At 46.4% G+C, this 24,747-nt stretch overlaps 1 protein-coding gene across 4 annotated transcripts in view; it reads left to right on the top strand.

Moving 5' to 3' along the window:
* The window catches only part of Scm (Polycomb protein Scm), a 181,766-nt gene that overhangs the window by 4,952 nt on the left and 152,067 nt on the right, over positions 1-24,747 (top strand). The window lies entirely within an intron of this gene.

Here is a 24,747-nt window from a genome sequence, read left to right as displayed (position 1 = left end):
AAGATGGCCGACCCTTCCCTCAGTGTACGGAAGTGTGTTTAAGGCTTTTAGTAATTACATATTTTATCACTTTATAAATTATTGTTGGTATTTATAGATTTTCCTCTATATATTTTATATCTCACCCGCCTTTATTAGGCCTCTTCGATTAGCTTTCCATTTAACATCAAGATAAATTTTATGTTTTGTTTATATGCGGCCTTTACCTATTCCTTGTAGGCGGTCCTAACTTGGAAAACGAAGTTAAACAACGTGAGCCCATTCAACTTTTATTTTTGTTAAGTTTAAATCAATTGCTCTGTAAGAGTTATGAAATGAATATTTTTTAGAAAATATTTTAAGAAATATATTCTTTGAATAGTCTTCGTGCTGTTTTTTCAAAGATGAACTAACGTTTGGTTTATTTATGCTACGCAGTTGCGCTCTATCGTTACGATAGAGAAAGAGAGAATCACGGTTTCACTTTGCAGAAAGAGTAAATCGATTTTGACGTTTTGTTCATTCTTCTTTCAAACTGAAGTGTTTTAGATACTAATTTAAAGGAACTTGTTAATTTTCAATTTCTTAGTCCTTTCAGTTTTTTCCTTTGGTCAAATAACCTGTTTATTGACGAAGGGTGAGTGAGCCATTCTCTTGTGTTTGACAAGAGAGAGAGAGAGAGAGAGAGAGAGAGAAAGAGAGAACGATCCGATCTTTATTCTCGTCCCAAGTCTCTGTACAAGGAGTTTGGGAGCGAGTAACGTTGTTCTCGATTCAGTTTTTTACTCTCGTCCCAAGTCTCTGTACGGGGAGAGAGGATAAAACGTTTTAGTTTTTATTCTCGTCCCAAGGCACTGTACGGTGAGAGATTGAAAACGTAGTCCTTAGTGAACTAGTGTTTAGTCTCCTCCCCAGTCACTGATCTTTTTAACTTTATATATTTCCGTTTTATTCGATATATATGTATATGTTTATTGATTTTTGCATGTGTGTTTCATTTTGTACTAATGTGCTTACATTATACGACTCATTTCGCAATTCTAACCTTTTGATGTAAGGGAGAATTGCGTGCTTCAGGTAGAAATCAGTTTTATTCATGCCTAATGTGAAATTATTGAAAAATACGATATCAGTGAAGTGCAAAAAAAAAAAAAAAAAAAAAAAAAAAACATGTTCTGTGTTGCGACCGAGGGTTCGTCTGTTCGTGCTTGTCGCTCCCCTAGTCCGAGACCTCTTTCAAGCTCCCCTGCACCAGGGAGAAGTAATGTCGTAGGACTTAAGGGGACGAGAGGCTTTAACCAACGTACAGACGTTCCCTCTTTGGTATCGGACGTTTCTCGTCAAGATCGCCCTTACCATAAGACGGGTGAGACTGTGTTCTCGTCATACGAAGACTTTTCGCAAAAGAAACCTTGGCGCAAGGTTTCTAGACCCTTGAAGCGAAAGTCAGTCCCCTCAGGACAGGTCCAGCGTCCTGGCTGTAGCCATTGGGACAGCTCTGACCCTTTGCAGTCGTCGGAAGACTGTTCGCCTCTTAAACGCAAGCGTAACACGGGGTCCGAGGGTCGCGGTAAAGGCAATATTTTGCCAACTCAGACGTTACCGTCGTCTCGGCCCGTTCCGACTCCCGTTGATCCTAAATGGGTTGTCCTGCGGGACATGCAGACTAAGCTTGCCTCCCTTATGGAGGAGTATGACGTTGAGCAGGTTCACGATGATCCTTCGCTTTCGAGTCGCCGTTACGCTGAACGAGACTCTGGCCGTCAGCCGCCCAAACGAGTATTTACTCGTCCGTTTGACGTTAGTGCTGACGTTTCTTGTACTTTGAAACGTGATGTCAGTAGTTTTTCACGTCAGTCACGTGACATGGATCCTCCCTCGCTGCAGTCTCGTGTTGACGTTCAGCCGCTGCCGCAGTCTCGTGTTGACGTTCAGCCGCTGCCGCAGTCTCGTGTTGACGTTCAGCCGCTGCCGCAGTCTCGTGTTGACGTTCAGCCGCTGCCGCCGCAGCCCCGACCTGACGTTCGCCGACCGGCTCCGTTGCCTCGACGTGACGTTGAGCGTCAATCACCGCAGTCAGAGGTTGTTTTGCCTGCTTTGTCTATGCAGTCAAGGCAGTTCCGACGTGACGTCGAGCGTAAATCAACTTCAGTTGTTGTTGTTGATCAGTCACAAGAATTTCAGTCCTTTCAGCAGCGGCGTGACGTCGCTTCCTCTACTGCTACTGCTGCTCTTTTGCTTGTTGACATTGCCTGTCAAGCGTTGCCGCCGCGGCAGGTCTCTCCTTTTCATGAGACTCTGCAATTGTCGGACGAGGTTCCTTCAGATGAGGAAGTTGCTGATCCCCCTCCAACTGATATTCCTTTGGGGACTTTGTCAGACGGAGAGGAGCCTAAAGCTGCTCAGCCCTCTATGGACTTTAAAAAAAATCATGCTGATTTTTAAGGATCTTTTTCCGGACCATTTTGTAACTGCTGCTCCTCGTTCGCCTCCGTCAGAGTTTACGCTAGGCCTAGCTACTTCGAAGCCTTCGTTTACTAAGCTAGTGCTCTCTCGCTCTTCTAAGAGAGCTTTACGTTTGCTAGGCGACTGGTTGATCACCAGGAGGAGTTTGGGGAAGACAGCCTTTGCTTTCCCTCCTTTTAAACTGGCTTCTAGAGCGAGCGTCTGGTATGACACGGGAGAAGTTCTCGGCTTGGGAGTTCCTGCCTCTGCCCAGGGAGACTTCTCAAGCCTCGTAGACTCTCCCCGTCGCCTGGCCATGAGACGCTCCAAGATTTTATGGTCGGCTTCAGAGCTAGACCATATCCTGTTAGGAGCTTTTTCGAGCGTTTGAAGTTTTTATTTGTTGGATTGGTCCCTGGGAGCCTTAAGTAAGAAGGTCTCTCCAGCTGTCAATGTATTGCTGTACAATTATGTCATGCATGAACAAGGCTATCAGGGATGGCTCCAATGATCTGACAGCCACGTTCACTGCAGGAACAAGGCTATCAGGGATGGCTCCAATGATCTGGCAGCCACGTTCACTGCAGGAGTACTTAAGATGTAAGTGCGCTCAATGTGTTCATTGTCAAGACAAACTTCACGATGAAGACTACCAAATCTGTCTTGGCAGCAGTAAGGGAAGGCGACTGGATGGTCTCTCTCGACCTTCAGGATGCATACTTCCACATCCCGATTCATCCAAACTTTCAACAACATCTGAGGTTTGTGGACGGGAAAGTAATGTACCAATTTCGAGCACTGTACTTCGGCCTCATTCCTGCTCCTCTTGTTTTTACAAGGCCCTTGCAAAATGTAGCAAGCTTTCTACATTTTTTGAGGATTCAGAGCCTCCCTTTATTTTGACGACTGGCTAATCAGGGCGTCGTCATTATATCGCTGTCTGGAGAGCCTCTAATGGACATTAGACCTAACCAAGGAGCTAGGTCTCATAGTGAACGTAGAGAAGTCGTAACTTACAGTACCCCATCCCAGACTATTCTTTATTTGGGAATGGAGATACAGTGTCTGATTTTTCGGGCCTTTTCGTCTCCCACAAGAATGGAACAAGCTCTGTTAAAAGTCCTTCACTTGCAAGAGAAAAACAGTTGCTCTGTAAGAGTTTGAACTAGCCTCGTGGGAACTCTTTCATCGCTGGAGTAGTTTATCTCTCTGGGGAGACTCAACCTATGCCCTCTCCAATTTCACCTAAACCATTGGAACAAGGAGAAGGGCTTAGAGAGTATCTCTTTCCCAATCTCCAACTCAGTCTAGACATGTCTGACTTGGTGGGACAGCAACATCAGACTTCGAGAAGGTCTTTCTCTTGCGATCAAGAACCCAAACCATGTGTTGTATTCAGATGCATCGGATTTGGGTTAGGGAGCTCCACTGGACAGTCTGGAATGCTCGGGTCTTTGGTCCATGGATCAGAAGGAACTCCATTTAAGGCAAGTAACATCCCTCCTTTGGCGAGATTTGTGCATGGAAAAATGAATGTCTTGGCGGACTGCCTCAGCAGAAGAGGACAAGTCATCTCCATGGAGTGGACGTTGCACAAGACTGTGTGCGAGAAGCTATGGATGACATGGGGTCAACCCACCATAGATCTTTTTGCGACTTCACTGACAAAGAGGCTCTCGACTTACTGCTTTCCAGTTCCGGATCCAGAGGCAGCCCACATAGACGCTTTCCTGCTGGACTGGTCTCACCTGGATGTTTATGCCTTTCCACCTTTCAAGATCCTAAACAAGGTGCTGCAGAAGTTCACCTCTCACGAAGGGACCAGGTTGATGTTGGTTGCTCCACGCTGGCCCGCGAGAGAGTGGTTCACAGAGGTACTTCTATGGCTGGTAGACGTTCCAAGAAGTCTGCCGTTGCGGATGGATCTCTTGCGACAGCCTCACGTAAAGAGATTTCATCAAAGCCTCCCCACGCTTCGTCTAACTGCCTTCAGACTATCGAAAGACTCTCTTGAGCTCGAGGGTTTTCGAAGGAGGCAGCTAGAGCGATCGCGAGGGCTAGAAGATCCTCTACCATCAGGATCTATCAGTCGAAATGGGAGGTATTTAGAGACTGGTGCAAGTCCTCCTCTATTTCCTCTTCCAAGTGCCTCTGTAGCGCAGATTGCAGATTTTCTGCTTTATCTGAGAAACGGTCGCTCCCTCTCTGCATCCACCATTAAAGGCTACAGAAGCATGTTAGCTTCTGTTTTCAGGCATAGGGGTTTGGATCTTTCTAATAACAAAGATCTCCAAGACCTGCTTAAGTCTTTCGAGACTTCCAAGGAACGTCATAATTCGACTCCTGCTTGGAACTTGGACGTGGTCCTACGGTTCCTTATGTCAAACAGGTTTGAACCATTAAATTCAGCCGCCCTGAAGGATCTTACCCTCAAGACACTTTTTTTTGGTGAGCTTGGCTTCGGCTAAAAGGGTTAGTGAGATACATGCTTTTAGCAAGAACATCGGCTTCTCCACTAATAAAGCAGTATGTGCTCTTCAACTTGGTTTTTTGGCCAAGAATGAACTTCCGTCTCGTCCTTGGCCTAAATCATTTGAAATCCCCAGTCTTTCTGAGATTGTGGGGAATGAAGTTGAAAGAGTGCTGTGCCCCGTTAGAGCTCTTAAATTTTATTTATCCAGAACTAAACCGCTACGAGGTTGTTCAGAGGCTTTATGGTGCTCCGTTAAAAAGCCCTCTTTGCCCATGTCTAAGAATGCGTGGTCTTATTTTATTAGACTTTTGATTCGGGAGGCACACACTCATTTAAGTGAGAAGGATCGTAATTTACTTAAAGTCAAGGCTCGTGAAGTTAGAGCGATAGCAACTTCAGTAGCGTTTAAGCAAAATAGATCCATTAAAAGTATTATGGACGCGACCTTTTGGAGAAGCAAGTAGGTATTCGCTTCATATTACTTGAAAGATGTCCAGACTCTTTATGAGGACTGCTACACACTGGGACCATTTGTAGCAGCGAGTGCAGTAGTGGGTGAAGGCTCTACCACTACATTCCTTTAATCCCAATATCCTTTTAATCTACTCTTGAAATTTTTAATCTTATTTTGGGTTGTACGGGAGACTAAGAAGTCTTTCGCAATCTTTTTGATTTGGCGGGTGGTCAAAATATTGTTGCTTGAGAGGTCCCAGATTAAGGGTATTGATGAGGTCGTGTTATAGGGGTGTTCACCCTGGATATAGCAGCTCCTGGGAGTCTTTCAGCATCCTAAGAGGATCGCTGGGCTTCGTGAGGATAGCGGACTAATGAGGCAGAGTCAGCTTCCTTACCAGGTACCTATACTTAAGTTTGTTTTTTGAATAGTTGTCAAAAACTCTTGAGCATATACGCCTTTATTGTTTTAATACTGGTCTCTACCTACCACCATGGGTGTGAATCAGCTATTTATATACAGTATTCACCGGCTTAGTTTAATATTTAAAAATGATATTTTCATTATAAAATAAATTTTTGAATATACTTACCCGGTGAATATATAATATTAAAGGCCCTCCCTTCCTCCCCGATAGAGACCCTACGGACTGAGAAGAACTGGTTTGGTTGAGAAGTATATGCAGTATCTGGCCTATAGTCGGCGCTGGTGGGCACACCCGGCAGCCTTCATGGCGATCGCTCGCGAGTTTTTGGAATCTGTCGACCGTCGGAGACGTCAGCTATTTATATATTCACCGGGTAAGTATATTCAAAAATTTATTTTATAATGAAAATATCATATTTCAGAGAAGCAGAGAGCTGTCCTTTTGGCCCAGCTTTGGGTCTTATCCAGACTGCTTCGTCCGTCTGAAGGCGGAACCCATGTCTAAAGAGGAGACAGAGCCGAAAGAGGTCATAGTTCTTGACCATGGAAAAGCTCAGGCTTTAATGGCCAGCAGTTTGAAGGACAGGGGCTTCACTAACTCTAAACTACCAGCCCTGAGTAAGAAACACCCTTCCTTGCTTGCTCCAGTTACACAGGCCTTTCCCTTTTGTGGAAAAAGGGTTCAAGGCAGTAGAAGCTGGGAGACCTTGTCCTACATTTGAGGAGTGTAGATCCTTATCCCTAGCTCTGCCTACAGATCACAAGGACTGGAAGGAAATACATCTTACCTTCTCAGTCGGGAAGTTGGAGGCGGATATTGCTGGACGCCAGTTCAGTGAAAACCTCCCTAAGTTGTCTGATTTTCTCTTGCGCAGAAAGGCTTGCCGCATCTCTGTCCCTCCAGACCACCTTGGAGACAATGGCAAGTGACCATAGATCCCCACTTGGCAACACTGGTCAGGGACCTATATGGTTTCGTTAGAGCCAGAAGGGCTTGCAGGGAGTTCGTGTTTGCTTCGGCTGCGGTGAAGCACGAGCCCAGGAAGTTGATATCTTCCAATATCTGGGGAAAGGACCTCTTCCCAAGTGAAGTGGTCAAGGAAATAGTCAACAAGGCTGCCACGGAGAACAGGAATCTTCTCCAAAAGTGGGGTATGTCGGCTGAGAGGAAGTCTTCCCCGTATGAGGGTCCCCAACCGAAAAGGAAGACAAAGAGGCCAAGGTTGCCCTCTCGCCCCATCAGACAACAACAACTTCCCATGACTGCGGCGGCCCAGATGGTGGCACAACCCCAACCCACCTACCAGATGGTACCCCAGCCGGTGGTGACCCAGTCACCAGCCCTTACTCCCGCCTATGAGAGGCAGACCACTACCTTTTGCCCTAAAGGTAGAGGGTCAAATAGAGGTTCCTTTAGACGCCCCTCAAAAGGAAGAGGGGTTAGGGGAGGGTGTGGTCAAGGAGGCAAGTCCTCCGGACAACCAAAGCAATGAGATGCTTCCGGTAGGAGGAAGACTCCAATCATTTCGGGATCGCTGGACCTTCGATCCCTGGGCCCACAGCCTGTTCAAGAACGGACTAGGTTGGAGCTGGAAGACAGCTCCACCATCATTTCCTCAGTTCTTCCAACACTCCACCCCCGTTCTGGAAGAATATACCCGAGAACTCTTAAGCAAACGGGTGATAAGGAGGACAAAGTCCATCAAATTCCAAGGAAGGCTGTTTTGTGTTCCCAAGGACGACTCAGACAAACTCAGAGTCATTCTGGACTTGTCGCCACTCAACAAGTTCATAGTAAACTACAAGTTCAGGATGTTAACCCTTCAACACATAAGGACCCTGCTGCCAAAACGGGCGTGCACAATTTCCATAGACATGGCAGATGCCTATTGGCACATTCCAATCAATCGCCAACTTTCCTCCTACCTAGGATTCAGGCTACAGAAGAAGAAGTAGTACTTCAGAGCCATACCCTTTGGACTAAACATAGATCCAAGGATCTTTACAAAGCTTGCAGATGCAGTCGTTCAACAACTACGCCTAGAAGGTGTCCAGGTGGTAGCCTACCTTGACGATTGGCTGGTGTGGGCAGCATCCGAGACGGAATGCATGCAAGCATCCAAGAAAGTGATCCAGTTCCATCAAAGAAGAGGAGAGAAATAGCGGGATCTGTCAAGAGACTACTGAAATCCGTCAGGATATCAAGACGCCAACAGGAGAGAGTGCTGGGCTCCCTTCAGTTTGCATCAGTGACAGACCCGGTGCTAAGGGCATGGTCGAAGCATCTGAAGAGGTTGGCGCCTCTGCAACCACCTCCACCTTCAGTTATCATCCACACGGACGCATCAAAGGAAGGATGGGAAGGTCACTCTCACCAACGGAAAGTCCAAGGGACTTGGTCCTCTCTATTCAAGACCTTCCACATCAACATATTGGAGGCCATGGCAGTCTTTCTCACGCTGAAGAAATTGTCCCCTCGCCATTCAGTCCACATAAGACTGATCCTTGTCAGTGAGGTGATAATGAGATGCTTGAATCGTCAAGGTTTGAGATCACCCCAACTCAACCAAGTGATGTTGGCCATCTTCCGCTTGGCGGAAAAGAAGAGATGGCACTTATCAGCAGTTCACCTTCAAGGGTTCCGCAATGTGACAGCGGATGCTCTATCCAGGCTCACGCCGATAGAGTCAGAATGGTCCCTAGACGCAGGATCATTCTCCTTCATCTTACGTAAAGTCCTAGAACTGCAGATCGACCTCTTCGCGACGAGCGATAAGAAGCAGCTACCTCGTTATGTGGCCCCATACGAGGACCCTCTAGCGGAAGCGGTGGACGCCATGTCCCTCGACTGGAACAGATGGACCAGGATCTACCTGTTCCCTCCAACCAACCTTCTGTTGAAGGTCCTCAACAAGCTGAGACCCTTTCAGGGAACAGCAGCCCTAGTGGCTCCCAAGTGGCCCATGAGCAATTGGTTCCCTCTAGTATTGGAATTGCAGCTGAGGTTGGTCCCTCTGCTGGACCCAGTTCTGACTCAACAAGTACAGAAGTTGACTGTCTTCGCTTCATTACAGAAAACCCAAGACTTTCATCTCATGATTTTCTCTCCTTAGCAGTTAAGAAAAGGTTTGGGATCTCGAAAGACAGTACAGTATAGACTTCTTAGAAGAATAAAAAATCTAAATCTACCAGAAGGCAATATGAGTCGTCTTGGAAGAAGTGGGTTGCTTTTGTCAAGACAAGAAGACCAAAAGAGATCTCAACAGATTTCTGTTTGTCCTTCTTTATTCACCTTCATGGACAAGGTTTAGCAGCCAACACGATAGCAACGTGTAATTCTGCCTTGACTAGACCTTTGCTTTACATCTTCCAAGTAGACTTATCCAATGAAATCTTTAACAATATCCCTAAGGCCTGTGCTAGACTTAGGCCTGCAGCACCTCCGAAGCCCATCTCATGGTCCTTGGATAATGTCCTACACTTTGCCTCAACAGTGGACAATGAGGACTGCTCTCTGAAAGATTTGACTCAAAAAGTTATATTCTTGTTTGCCCTAGCCTCGGGGGTCAGAGTTAGTGAAATAGTGGCCCTTTCTCGGAATGAGGGCCATATTCAGTTTACAGAAGTGGGAGAACTGGATCTCTTTCCTGACCCAACGTTTCTCGCCAAGAACGAGCTACCTACCAAAAGGTGGGGTCCCTGGAGAATCTGCCCTCTGAAGGAAGATGTCTCGCTGTGTCCAGTAGAATGTCTAAAAGTCTATCTTCGTAGAACTTCAGACTTCAGGGGAGGACAGCTCTTTAAAGGAGAAACATCAGGCTCAAACTTGTCCCTAAAACAACTAAGGGCGAAGATCACCTACTTCATTCGCAGAGCGGATCCTGATTACACCCGCAGGTCACGATCCTAGAAAAATTTCTTCGTCATTGAACTTCTTCCAATACATAGATTTCAAGTGTTTCGCTCGTATGTTGGATGGAAGTCATCCAAAGTGTTTTTTAAACACTACGCGAAGCAAGTGCAAGAATTGAAAAGGTATGTGGTGGCGGCAGGTAGTGTGCTAAAACCTGTCGCTCAGCGCTGCGAGGAACAGTGAATTGATTGGGACTGATGTATAGGGTGTACGTGTTGATACCTTATAGTGCAACATGTTAAGTAAAGTGTCATAGAGTTAACACTTGTGCCATGTGTTTTTACAGTGTGAAAAGACAGTCATTCACAGAAATGCATATTAGAAAATTTATTAAATTTTCAGTTTGGTGGCATTAACTATCGTTTCCTTTCAGGTGAAACAAGTATTTCTGGTCTTGTCTGCATTTTTATGTTTCTTGTTATTTACTAGCATTTTTTGTGTTACTATAAAATGTATGTTGAATTACTATTTATTGATTACCAATAAATAATTGATTGGTATTTGCGTCTTATTTCGCCCCAAATTTAAATAAATAAAGATATGTATGAGCATTATTTATTTATTCCTTTTTAATCTGCATATTAACATGAGAACAATTGAAATAACTTTGTTCTTACATGAATACAAACCTTTTCTGCCTATGCATACCTTGTTCCTACATGGATTCAAACTTGTCTGTTGTGGTATACAGCTAAACCTGTATGCCTTGGATGCTATGGTGGCTTATTTAAACCTTTGTTCGTATTGGGAATACAAACTTCGACTAGTTGGGTATACAGAGAGACCTGTATGCCTTTTGTTGCTAAGTTTGTTCATATGGGATATACAAACCTCGAGACTTTTTCCTGAGTCTGATATGACTCTTCCCTGCAGGGGGCAGGAAGCACTAACATACGGTAGTTCATGATTAGAAGTAATGACTTATAACGGTAACGTCATATGTCTTTAAGGTCTGAGTGACCAAGGAAATATTGTCTTGAGGTTAAGGCACAATTGGAAATCCACAGATACATTAATGCTCTAGTAACCTTCCATCAGGACGACATGGCCTGAGCCCAAGAAACGGATTTTGAGCGAAGCAAAAAATCTATTTTTGGGTGAGATAGCCATGTCGTCCTGATGGACCCGCCCTCCTTTCTATGAAAAGGTCTTGGCAGGATCCCTCCCGAAACTACTGTATCTGTAGCACCTTGCTCAACGCTACAAGGAATAAACATCGCGGCGACGATGGCGCCATCTAGATACTCGGATAGTAACGGAGGAAGGGTACCTTGATAACGTCTCCCCTTCTATTTTTGCCACGTTCCCCCTCGAAGCGTAAACGCTATTCGGTGTGAAGATTGCTATGTGGCGTGTCAAGAGTACATCCACTGATATTATGCGATATCCTTAAAGGAAACTTTAATGATATTCGCGCCAGGAGTTTGATTTCTGGAGAATCAAGTTAAATTCTCTGGGAATATCACTGTAGTCAAATATACCCTAGGAAGCTACTTAAGGAACCTTCCATCAGGACAACATGGCTGTCTCACCCAAAAATAGATATATATATACTGTATATAATTTTTAGTGTATGTGCTGTGTGTGTGATAACATACTGTATACAGCAGGTTCTCAAGACACTTACGCAAAGCTGGGGAACCTTCCCTTCCGACCTTTCCCCCTTTGTCCATTGGTCATTCCGTCGGCGCATAACTTGCCGTTGACTCGGCCGCCGCCGCTGGGGAATCTTCATCGTTTGGACCCTCCTTGTTCAACTGTTGTCTTTGGCTTTTCCTCTTCCATGGGGAACATGTGGATTTACTGAGGGAAGGGACTGTGGACTTTCAGAGCTTGACTATGGTCTTTCTCTTCTCAAGGCCATTCACCTTTCATGGGTTTCCGTTCGTGGGTAAGGTTGCGCTTCTGACTTTTTTATTATTTAAGTAAAGTTATTATTGTTTGTAATTCAACTTCTTAGCTTCTTCACCGCGGGGAACACTTCCCGCCGGAGGATCCAGTGGGTCTTCTGATTAGTGAATATTTTTAGCTGATTTAAATACTGTAATTGGAGTGCTTGTTTTATTATAGTTACTTTCCACTCTCCTTCGACCGGGGAATGGAGTGCGCAGTTCTATTTTATGTTTGTTCCCTCAGTGTTCTTTCCTGGACTAGGTGTTCCTCCCTAGGGAGTTTTTTTTACATGATTTATTTTGTTTTTCCTCATTCAGCGATGCAGTTCTTTTTCGTTTGACTAAGAGAGCCGACGAAGTAGAGCGGTTCTGTTCATACCTGGGGAATCGGCTGTCATTGCTGGTCCCCAGAGGGCGTCATCCCTTCTCCTTAGAAGTACGCCTGTGGCAGCTCCTGATAAGCACTTCATCTTCGAGGAACTAGCTCCGGCTACGCTTCCTCAGACAGCGGTCTTGGCAGATCATCTTTGAGAGCTGCCAGGAGGTTTGCCTCCATGGATTGGACACTTTCCCTTTCGAGGGAGAGTTTCCTTCCCAGGTGTTGGGTTGTTTCTCCCTTCTGAGGGAGAACTAACTTGCATCTTCTCCCACTGTTGTTGCAGCCTTCGCATAGACTACACTCCGCCTTTGCTGAGTCTTTTCCTTTGGGGGTAGAGCATAGTCTTAGGCAAGTCTCTCTTGCGAAGTGATCACCTCTCTCGTTCGCGAAAGGGGCCACTTATAGAGACTCCTCTTCGGAGGATTGCTACTGCTGAAGGTTAGCTTGCTGGTCCACCGGCCCCCAAGGGTGTCATCCCTTCTCCTTAGAAGTACGCCATTGCCTCTGGTGAAGAGACGCCTCTTTGGTTCTTCAGCAACGCAGCCTTCGCCCCGCAGAGGAGCCTCCTCTTCCATAGTCTTCTGGCCCTTGACCTTCGCCGTTTCTGGACTTTCTCCTGAAGACGCTGCAGCTAGTCCTCGGACTTTGATCTTGGACTCTTCTCTGGATCACTTGCGATCCCCCATGGCGGATGTTCACCCTTCCAAAGGGTACATCCCTGTTCCTGACCTGCCTTCACACCGTTCCTGTCACGAAATGTTGCAAAACATCCCTCTCCCTTGAAAACGCGCCTACCTTCTCAGCGTTCCAGACCTTTGGCTGGGCGCCAGTGCTCTCCAACGTGCCAGCGCTCATTAGTGCACCAGTGCTCATCAGTACACCAGCGCTCACAACAGCTTGTCAGCGCTCTCCAGCACAACAGCGCTCTCCAGCGTGTCAACGCTCTCCAGCGTGTCAGCACTCCCCAGCGCTTCAGTGCTCTCCTGTGCTTCAGTGCTCTCCAGTGCCCCAACGATCTCCTATTTGGCGGCGCTCTCCAGCACGTTTTCGCTGTTCTCAGGACCAGCATTTGCAGGTCCGCCAGCACTCACCAGCTCATCCACGCTCGCCAGCGCACCTGCGCTCACCTACTTGTCAGCGTTCTCCAGCTCTCAAAATGCTCTCCTGTGTGCCAGCGCTCTGCAGCTCGCCAGGACTCGCCTGGACGCCCGTGCTCACCTGCACACCAGTGTTCTCCAGCGCACCTGTGCTACTGCACTCGCCTGCGCACCAGTGTTCTCCAACTCGCCAGCACTCGCTGCTCGCCTGTACCCGCGTTCACCTGTGCACCAGCGCTTGCCTGCTCTCCAGCGCTCTCCTGCTCAGTGCTTTCTTGCACGCCAACGCTCTCCAGCTTACCAGCGCTCTTGTAAGAGGCAAAAAGATAAAAGAGGAAAACTTTTTGACCATCGCCCCATTCTCCTCCCCGCAAACGCACCCGCAGGGAAAAGAGGGAAGAGGCTTCACAGAAGAGTTCAAGATCTTGAAGATTCCCTCTTCCAAGGCGGATCCACCACATCTACCATTGGTCGAGAGCCCTCAAAGGGTACCCTTGATTCCTTTCTCTTCAGGAGGTTTTTCTGAGAGTACCACTATCAGCAAACACGATCCGGACGTTGTGAACTGCTATCATTAGCTCGCCAATCTCTAAATGCCAGCTCACCGATCACTAGCTTATCGACCGCCGTTCACTAGTCTGCTGATCTCCCATTGTTAGCTCATCTTCCACCTATTAAAAATCATTTAACTGGCTGATCACTAGATCACTGTTTATTGATCTCGGCTAGCTTGTCTTTCTCTGATCATTGACCTCCTGTCTCTCCAATTGCTAACGTACCGATCGCTAGTCAACAACCAGTCATCAGCTGCTGATCAGTAGCTCGCTGATCTCTAGATCACCAGCTCGTCTTTCTTCGATCATCGACCTCAGCTCGCTGATCTCTGACCAGCCAATCGTCAGTTTCCTGATTTCTAGCTCGCCGATCGCCAGTTCTCGATCGAGCGCTGATCGTCAATGGCTCTCCGATCACCAACATCTGCCTGTCAGTTACCATCTTCGGCTCACAGATCGCCGATTCTCGGATCATCGGCAGTTCGCCAACCACCAGCAGTTCGTCACTCAGACTCTGTAGTTAACCTCTGCCCGTTGTTCCCTAGATCGGAAGGCAAACAACACACTTTTCGCTACTTGCTGTTCGCCATCACACCGATCCACTAAAGCAATCGCCAGGTGATTGACAGTCCCCATCAGTGGTTTGTTGACAGGTGACTACTCGCGAGCACTCTCCAACTGCATAGTAGCCACGATAGCCAGCCTTTGACCATTGCTTAACATTTGCCAGACCGATGCTGTTCTAAGGAATAGCATCAACCCCGTCAGGGCGCATGGTAGGGTTAAGTGTTGCCTTACCCACTTCTATCAGTTAAAAAAAAATAAAGAGTTCTCTCCGAGGGAGGAATCCTTACACTGTACATGTATCGAGTCCTATCCTTTCCTCCAAGAGTGAAGACTCCAGCGTTAACAAACTCCCATGCGAAAGGATCCACAGGGAGCTGTCCCTTTGGGTCGATGTCCACACCATGCTGGAGAAGTTTGGACAAGGGGTAAGACCACAGGTCTTCATGTGCATGCTGGACCTAAAGGACGCATACTTCCAGGCCCAAACCATCTATCTTCAAGGAAGTATCGAAGATTCAGTCTAGACAAAAAGAAATACCAGTGCAGGGCATTGTGCTTCAGTCTTTCCACAGCACCCATCCTGGGCTCAGAGGATTGGTTTCCATCTCCTCCTTTTTCTGGGCGACTGTCTGATCCTAGCAGACTCAGTGGCAACCTTGCGTTAGCACCGAAACTTCTGAAGTTTTTTTTACCAAGATCTATCTGGTAAACCTTGGGAAGTCTTCCCTACTTCCCTCTCAGAAAACTGGTGTATATGGGAATGATTTTAGACACCAATCTCCACAAAAACCTTCTCATCAAAGACGGGGTAACAAGGCCTAGAAAGGTCACAAGACCCTTTCTCAAGACGAGAAGAACTCCCAGCCCAGAGTGACTATGTCTCCTCGGACACTTATCATCTCTGGCCTGTCTAGTTTCCAACGGCTGCCTCAATATTCATTTTCTCCAGTGGTGGCTTGAATCTGATTGGAATGAGGCCTTCGATTCCCCAGACATTCTTATCCCCATGGGAATACAAGATTGGACGAACCTCAAGGGATGATTGCCAGTCGAGAATCTACGGAGAGGTGTAACCTTCTCATCACCCTCCCCCCGACTTAATGCTGCACGTAGACTCATCAAAAGAAGGGCGGAGGGTCCATCGTGCTGCACCACACGACCTCAGGCCTCTGGACAGAGTCCGAAAGTACCTCCTCTTAAATCTCTTTAGGAAATGAAGGCCAACTTTCCGGTCCTTCAACACCCTCATCAGTACCTGACCGGCCACTCAGTGTTGTGATAAGCGACAAAAAACACATAGTGGCTCACATCAATAAGCAAGAAGGAACTTGCTCGCAGCCTCTTCTCATTTACCAATATAAATACCAAGATGGGCTGAAGTCTGCTCGGTACCACTATCAGCCTGCTTCATTCCAGACTAGAGGAATGTGCTTGCCAACAATCTGTGCACAGCATCTCAGATAATGTGTACCAAATGGTCTTTGGATCACCTTGTAACCTACAAACTCTTGACTTTATGGGGTTCTCTAACTGTGGATCTATTCGCAACGCCCCTGAACCTCAGGCTTCCACTGCTCCCCAGTCCTAGACCCCAAGGCTTTCTGGCAAAAGGCATGTCAACAACGACGTTTATGTCTCGACCCCGTCTAGTCTGAAGAGAAGGGTACTCAACAAGGCTAGAACATCGGTCAGCCTCTCAAGTTCTCTCATAGCTCTGTTATGGCATTACTCGGAATGGTTTCCAAACCTTCTGCAGCTCCTAATGGAGCCTCCAAGAGAACCCTCTCCACGTCACAGACAACCACACTTCGACGTCTATCACAAGCTATAGCTTTGCTATGATTGTATGCCTGGAGACTACCCAGTACCTCCTCTCTTAGTGAGGCTTTTCGCAATAATTTACGAAAAGGTTGACTAGATATCTGAGCAGTTCCTCAGCATTAGTCTACTAGGCAAAGTATAATGTCTTCTTTGGTTGGTGTTATGGGAAAGGTTATCTCTCTATTCTATACCTCTATTCCAGCAATAGCGGAATCCTTGAGTATTTGCAGGAGGAAGAGACCCCCCTTTTCATTTTCAGCACGTAAAGACGATCGCTCAATCTTGAGCCTCGCCTTCAAACTGAAAGGAAGGGACATCCCCTCACTGCTAGATCTTTCCTAACTCATGCCGACTTACAAACTTGCCTTTCCCCAGTTGGAATTGAGACTTCCCTCTTGGAACATGGTTCAAGTTTCCCGGTCTCTAAGGAGACCTCCCTATGGTCCACTTCACCAGGCAACAAATTTTCACCTGGTTCAGAAAACAGTGTCCATACACACTTTGACAGCGGCCAAACGAGTCGAGAAACTTCATGGTCTCTCTTTTGACAACGCCCAGAGGCAACGTTCAGTTTCGTCCCTGAGTTTGTTGCCAAGACATAGTCTCCAGAGGTGACAGATCCTAGACAACAAGTCTCCACTCGGTAACTGACGATCCAGATCATCTCTCACTGGACCCCGGGGTGAGTTTTGAGGCTCTACCTCAAGAGAACAGCAACAGCCCACCCGGGTGCCTTCTCTTGTCGTCAGCACTGGGAGAGACGAGGAGGATCACCAAAACATCATCTCTGCTGGATTCGCAGAGTCATCAATTACGCTCTGAATCCAGATCTTCATCCAATACGTCGAACCACGAATGTTATAATTTGTATTTTTCCCAACTATACAAACCTTTACCTATTTATACAGACTTATCTGCCTACCCTATACTTGAAGCCCTACCTTCAAGCAAAGTGAGCTAAATCACAGGTGCGTGAGTGGAAGTGGTAGCAAGCTTCCCCCCTATCCCCTACTAACTAGTGGGATGGGTAATAAACCCTCGCTAAAATTTTAATGGCTTTCACCGATAGTAATACCCCTAATGAATAGCTAAAGGTTTGTATCATCAGGAAAATACAAATTATCTAGAAATTTGTCATGACAGACTATTCCGTGTACTTTATGTGAAGGCAAAGAAAAGATGAGCCGTAACCAGAGGGATCCAATGTAGCATTGTCTGGCCAGTCAAAAGATCCAATAACACACTAGTGGTAGTATCTCAACAGGTGGTTGGTGCCCTGTCCAACCTACTACCTCTAAATGACTGGCTAATCCTTGCCTCTTCAGAGAAGCTGTCTGGGTAGACTGACTACCTTTTTTGTCGCAGACTGGACCATGATAAATTGGAAGAAGTCAAGCTCACAAGCAAACAGAAGATGAAATATCTAAGTATGCTGATAGACACGGCAGTAGTGAGTTTTTCCCCCTAATGATCGCATCAGCATGTTCAGAGGGGTAGTGATCCCTTTTCTGTTCAATCGATAACTCCTGTTTCGTGGTGGCCATATCTTCTGAGATATTTTTGCTCGAAGATACTCATACCATATGGATGTCTCCACCTGTAATACCTTCAGTGGTGTCTGAAGTATCAATGACCAGCAGCCAGCAATCTCCCTGTCCTGTAGCAAGAGGTACGTGATGATCTTTCAAGATGGCCAATCAACAAAGCTTCACGAGTAGAGGTCCACTAAACTTTCCACCTCCAGAGATGCATTTATTCACTGATGCATCCAATTAGGGTTGAGGTTCACATTTGAGGAATTGAGTTGCTTCACGAGTGTGGTCCCCAGAAGTAAAACACCTGCATATCTACCTGTTAGAAATGTGAGCAACTTTCCTAGCACCGCAAGCTTCCAACAGTTTGATAGGGCACTCAGCAGTGCTGATAAACAAAAACTTTGTTGTGGTGTAGAACAAGCAAAAGGGACTATTGTACAGTGTCTGTGTGTTGACAAAGTAGGTACAGTACACATCTGGGCAGTGGAGATGCTATAGAACTCTCAGCAAGGTTCATTCTAGGAAAATCTAGTGTTGTAGCAGACAGACTCAGTCACTAGCGGTAGGCTGTAAGTTCAGAATGGTTTCTATAACCTCGCATGGCAGAAAGGCTTTTTTCTCGGAATCATTGGTGATCGACCTGTGTTTCACATTGCTGAACATGAAATTCCTCGTGTTTTGTTTCCCCATTCCAAACGTCATGGGCGTCATTCGAGGATGCTTTTGAACAACCTTTGGGATAACATGGACACACATGCCTTTCCTCCCTTCTGCTTGATTTGCCTATTAATCAACAGAATGTTTAGGATGTTGGAGTCTCAGGATTTTCCGTGTGGCACCAAGGAGGCTGCATGCTGAATGGCAACCAGATCTGCTGATGGTACTTGACAAGGTACTGAGAGCACTACCCCTATGGCCCACTCTTCTTTGTCAGCCCTCCACCTTCAGATTTACCATCACTCGGTCGGTGGAGTCCCTTTCACTTCACGGCTGGAGACTATCCATCATCTCTCTTAGCGAAAAGCTTTTCGCAAGGTACTGCATATAATTCTGGATATCTGCAAAGGTCCTCTGCAGCTGTCTTACTAGAGGAAGTGGGCTGTCTTTTGCAGTTGGTATCGTAGAAGGGATACTTTTCCAGTTGGCCAGGACCCAGAAAAAAAGCAGTCCTTGATACTAGATTCGAGTCCTTCTCCATCTCCTCTCTTCAAGAGGCATTACGGGGAATCAGGTTGACATCCTTCTTTGTTCTATGAAGGCTCTTTGGCGCTACCTTAAGAGGACTCGTTTTTCAATATTAAACTTACCCGATAATCATGTAGCTGTCAACTCCGTTGCCCGACAGAATTCTACGGGAGGGATACGCCAGCTATCACTATACTAGAAGGGGGTGTACTCACAAGCGCCACCTGTGGCCAGGTACTACAGTACTTGTTGTTGACGCCACCCCACTTTTTCCTCTGTCGTGCTTCCGGCAAGACGTTCTTGGATACGCTTATGATTTTGGAGTATTGTTCACGGTTTGGTGAAGTATTTCTCTAAAATTTGCAGCTATTCGCTATACTAGAAACTTCTATATTAGCTTAGTTAGCTTTTGGAATTAATTTAATTATGGTGACGAAGAGAGTATGAACTCTCTTTCACCTTTAAATGGCCGACCCTTCCCTTAGACGGAAGTGTTGGTGTCTAAGAGAGTATAGACTCTCTTTCTTAATTTTGCTTAACAAAAGTTATAGATTTATTTTATATCTCTCCGCCTTTTATAGGCCTCTTCGATTAACTTCCTTTTATTATAAAATTATTAAAATTAATTTTTATATATTCGACCTTTCCTAATGGTAGGCGGTCTTTTCTTGTACCGAAGTTAATTAACATTGAGCCCGTCATTTCGGTTTTACCTGTTAACATATTATGCTATTTTAATGTTTTTGAAAGAATTTCTTTGATAGTCTCGTACTGTTTTCAAAGTTGAACTAACGTTTTGTTTTGTCTCTGCAGTTGTTGACGTTTCAGAACGTTCAACTTGCGCTCTATCGTTACGATAGAGAGAGAATTTTCACGGTGTCACGTTGCAGTAAGAGTAACCGTGTCTAGCGTTTTGTTCATTCTTTCTTAACTTAATGGTTTTAATTCTACAAAGGAACTTTTCATTTTGGGAAATATTTTCCTTTAACAATAATATGTTTTAACGATATATATGATTGGGCTCTTCTCTCAGGTTCTAAGTCAAGAGAGAGAGAGAGAGAGAGAGAGATAGAGACGGAGGGAGAAAGAGGAGGATAAACGTTTCGTTCAAGCGAGTAACGTTGTTATCGTTTTTGCTCTTCTCCCTAGTCTCTTTAGGGGAATAAGGTAAACGTTTCTAGAGTTTTTCTTGTTCTCAAGCTTTATGCGGTGAGAGATTTTAAACGTAGTTTATTTGATCTAGTGTTTAGTCTCTTTCCAGCCACTGAATTATTTATCTTTCATTAGATTTTTCTGTTACATTGTAATTCTGTTTTCGCAATTACTAACTTTTGAGAAAGGATAGAATTGCGTGTTTCAGGTACAAACCATTTAAAGTTTCGAGTTCAGTGAAATAAGTGCAAACAGAAAATCAAAAGTGATAAGTGATTAGCGCAAAGTGTGTCAGTGTTGTGCGTGAGGGTACTTCTGTGCGTGCCAGTCGTCCTCCCAGTCTGGGACCTCTTGCAAGCTCCCAAGCCCAGGGGAGAAGCAATGTCGAAGGGCAAAAGGGTTCGGCAGGCCTTGATCGGCGCACAGAAGTATCCTCGGTGGTTGCGGGCGTGTCTTAAGAGACCGTCACTCCCACCCGCAGACGATTGAGCCCTTATTTTGCTCGTCTGCAGAAGAAATTTCGGGGAGAAAACGCTGGTCTCAGGTCTCAAGACCTCTTAAACGTAAAGTCCAGACCTATGCCAGACGTACGAAGTTAGAGTTCAACAACCCGGATGCAGTCATTGGGTTAGCTCTGACTCTCCTCAGTCTCAGGTGACTGCACACCTCCTAAGAGAGGTAAGGCGATGCCACAACAGACCTTATCGTCTGTTGATCCCAAGACGACTTTGCTGCAGTCCATGCAGTCGTAGCTTGGGGTCTTAATGCGTGAGTTTCAGGCTGAGAAGGTTACACCTCCTCCTGCGAACGCTCCGCCTCTCCGCAGTCCAGTCTGCCAGGCGTACGAAGTTGAGGTTCCTCAGGCTACCTTACCGCGTTCTGAGTTGCCAGTTACCAGCGGTGTGCAGCAACCTCCGCCTCCTCCTGCGAGAGCTCCGCCTCACCGCAGTCCAGTCTGCCAGGCGTACGAAGTTGAGGTTCCTCAGGCTACCTTACCGCGTTCTGAGTTGCCAGTTACCAGCGTTGTGCAGCAACCTTAACCTTCCTTAAGGCAACCTCAGCAATGGGAGCAGGAGTCTTATGCCTTACTTCCTCCGCTTCCGCTTGCGGTTCCACCAGCGAGGCAACAATCTCTTGAGGTACGACAACCTCTTCCATCAATGAGGCAGCCATCTCAGCACTCGCTGCAGCTTAGGCTAGCTCCTCAGGAACTTCAACTCGCGAGACAAGAACTGCGTTCTGCGCAGCCGCTATCTCAACTCTCGCAGCTCACACCTCAGGAACCTTAACTCGTTCCTCAGGAACCTGCTACTGCGCATCCGCAACCCTTACAGCAAGCGCAACTCTTGAGGCAGCAACCTCATGCTATGAGTCAGCCACCTCAACGCATGCATCTGCCACTTTCTCCTCAACTTGAGAAATAACAAATGACAATAATAACACCTCATTACTTTCATAACTTGCATTTGTAATCATATACATGTATGCCTACACAAACATTATGATAATGGAGGTTATTTGTCTTACTTATATAAAAATATATATGTATTCCTTGCAATATATTTTTAACAATATCGCAAAATATGGCAAAAATATCTTCAAAACAAAAATGAATCATGAGTTATGAATGTAAGGTAAATATTATGTTGATATTAAAACCCCATGCAAGCATGCATGAAGCACTCTAGCACTGGTCATGGAATTTCTGAGAAATGTTAAACGCCATGCAACACGCTCTGCTTACCTTACAGCATGCTCTACATACAGCATGCTCTGCATACAGCATGCTCTGCATACAGCATGCTCTGCATACAACATGCTCTGCATACAGCATGCTCTGCATTCAGCATGCTCTGCATACAACATGCTCTACATACAGCATGCTCTGCATACAACATGCTCTACATACAGCATGCTCTGCATACAGCATGCTCTGCATACAACATGCTCTGCATACCTTACCGCATGCTTCTCAGTCATACATCTTTGGTTGTTGCCAACTCACTAGACTGTCAAGCAGTTTCATAATGTTGCCTTCTAGTCTGCTGCTTTTGCACCATTGAAACCCTCACTGAGAGAACTTAACTTTTCTCGGATATGGTTCCTGTAGATGAGAAAGTTCTTTTCTCCCTCCTTCTGATATTCCCTTGAGGACTCTGTCATTTGGAGAGGAGCCTTTAGCTGCGTAGCCTCCTATGGACTTTTATTTAAGCATAACATGCTTCCAGGGAAGGTAATGGTTCCACTTCAGTCACTAACCCCGTCTGTTACCACACCTGCTCCCATAGACCTTGAGCTGTGTTGCAAGACATACAGTCCAAGCTTAGTCCTTGTTAAAGGATTTTTTGTTTACGGAGTCAGTGTGTCACTGGGAAGACGTTCAACAACCAGCAGAAGTGACTTGTTGTGACGCAGTGCGGCAACCTCAGCAACCCGATAAGGAGTTGTCTGTACGACCCAGACAGTCTAGACAGCTTCGGGTTGTCACTGTACTTCCTCGCTTCCCCATGGTTGACAGTTCACAGACTGTGCAGCAGTACCATGATCTTGTGTCCGGCTCCGTCAGACGACTGGCTTTTAAGAGCTCCCACAAGTCGTCGCTGTCTGGAGATTCTCAGATGGACTATGGATCTGACCAAGGAACTGGGCCTCCTGGTCAATTTTGAGGAGTCTCAGCTCATCCCATCCCAGACCATTGTCTCCCTGGGTATGGATCTTCAGAGTCGAGCTTTTCGGGCTTTTCCGTCGGCCCCAAGGATCTTCCAAGCCCTAGAATGCATCCAGAGCATGCTGAGAAGGAACCGATGCTCAGTCAGGTAGTGGATGAGTCTAACAGGGACACTTTCATCGCTGGCCCTGTTCATCGTGTTAGGGAGAATCCACCTCCCCCCCTTCAGTATCATCTAGCTGCTCACTGGATAAAGGACATGACGCTAGAGACGGTCTCAGTTCCTGTTTCCGAAGAGAGGAGGTCTTCTCTCGCGTGGTGTAAGAACAGCTTTCTTCTCAAGGAAGTCTACCTTTGGCTGTTCAGAAACCCGACCGCCGTCTCCTCTCGGACACATCAGACACGGGCTGGGGTGCGACTTTGGACGGACAGGAATGATCGAGAACATGGAATCAGGAGCAAAGGACACTTCACATCAATTGCAGGAGTTGTTGGCGGTTCTTCTGGCCTTGATAAACTTCAAGTCCCTCCAGCTTAACAAAGTGGTGGAGGTGGACTCTGACAACACCACAGCCCTGGCTTACACCTTCAAGCAGGGAGGGACTCTTTCGTGAAGTTGTTCTAGATCGCAAGGGACCTCCTCATCTGGTCTAAAGATCGAAAGCTCACGCTGGTAACGAGGTTCATTCAGGGCGGTATGAATGTCATGGCAGATCACCTTAGCCGGAAGGGTCAGGTCATCCCCACAGAGTGGACCCTTCACAAGAATGTTTGCAGCAGACTTTGGGCCCTGTGGGGTCAGCCAACCATAGATCTGTTCGCTACCTCGATAACCTAGAGACTCCTATTGTATTGTTCTCCGATTCCAGACCCAGCAGCAGTTCACGTGGATGCTTTTCTGCTGGATTGGTTCCATCTCGACCTGTATGCATTCCCGCCGTTCAAGATTGTCAACAGGGTACTTCAGAAGTTCTCCTCTCGCAAAGGGACACGGCTGACGTTGGTTGGCTCCGCTCTGGCCCGCGAGAGAATGGTTCTTAGAGGTACTGCAATGGCTGGTCGACATTCCCAGGACTCTTCCTCTAGGAGTGAACCTTCTACGTCTACCTCGCGTAAAGAAGGTACACCCGAACCTCCACGCTCTTCGTCTGACTGCCTTCAGACTTTCGAAAGACTCTCAAGAGCTAGGGGCTTTTCGAAGGAGGCAGCCAGAGCGATTGCCAAAGCAAGGAGAACATCCACTCTCAGAATCTATCAGTCTCAAGGGGAAGTCTTCCGTAGCTGGTACAAGACCAATGCAGTTTCCTCAACCAGTACCACTGTAACCCAGATTGCTGACTTCCTGTTATATCTAAGGAAAGTAAGATCCCTTTCAGCTCCTACGATCAAGGGTTACAGAAGTATGTTGGCAGCGGTTTTCCGCCACAGAGGCTTGGATCTTTCCACCAACAAAAGATCTACAGGACCTCCCTAGGTCTTTTGAGACCTCAAAGGAACGTCGGTTGTCCACTCCAGGCTGGAATCTAGACGTGGTCCTAAGGTTCCTTATGTCATCAAGATTTGAACCTCTCCAATCAGCCTCTTTTTAGGACCTCACATTAAAAACTCTTTTCCTCGTGTGCTTGACAACAGCTAAAAGAGTAAGTGAGATCCACGCCTTCAGCAGGATCATTGTTTTCACATCTGAAACGGCTACATGTTCCTTGCAGCTCGGTTTTTGCTAAACGAGCTTCCTTCACGTCCTTGGCCTAAGTCGTTCGAGATCCCAAGCCTGTCCAACTTGGTGGGGAATGAACTGGAGAGAGTACTTTGCCCAGTTAGAGCTCTTAGGTACTATCTAAAAAGGTCTTAACCTTTACAAGGACAATCAGAAGCCTTATAGTGTGCTATCAAGAAACCTTCTTTTCCAAGTTCTAAGAACTCAGTTTCTTACTATTCAGGCTTCTGATTAGAGAAACACATTCTCATCTGAAGGAAGAAGACCTTGCTTTGCTGAAGGTAAGGACACATGAAGTGGGAGCTGTGGCTACTTCAGTGGCCTTCAAACAGAGCCATTCTCTGCAGAGTGTTATGGATGCAACCTATTGGAGAAGCAAGTCAGTGTTCGCATCATTCTATCTCAAAGATGTCCAGTCTCTTTACGAGTACTGCTACACCCTGGGACCATTCGTAGCAACGAATGCAGTAGTAGGCGAGGGCTCAGCCAC

The sequence above is a fragment of the Palaemon carinicauda genome, chromosome 44 (assembly GCF_036898095.1).
Source record: "Palaemon carinicauda isolate YSFRI2023 chromosome 44, ASM3689809v2, whole genome shotgun sequence".
Classification (NCBI taxonomy): Eukaryota; Metazoa; Arthropoda; class Malacostraca; order Decapoda; family Palaemonidae; genus Palaemon; species Palaemon carinicauda.
This window is presented reverse-complemented; position numbering and strand designations above follow the sequence as displayed.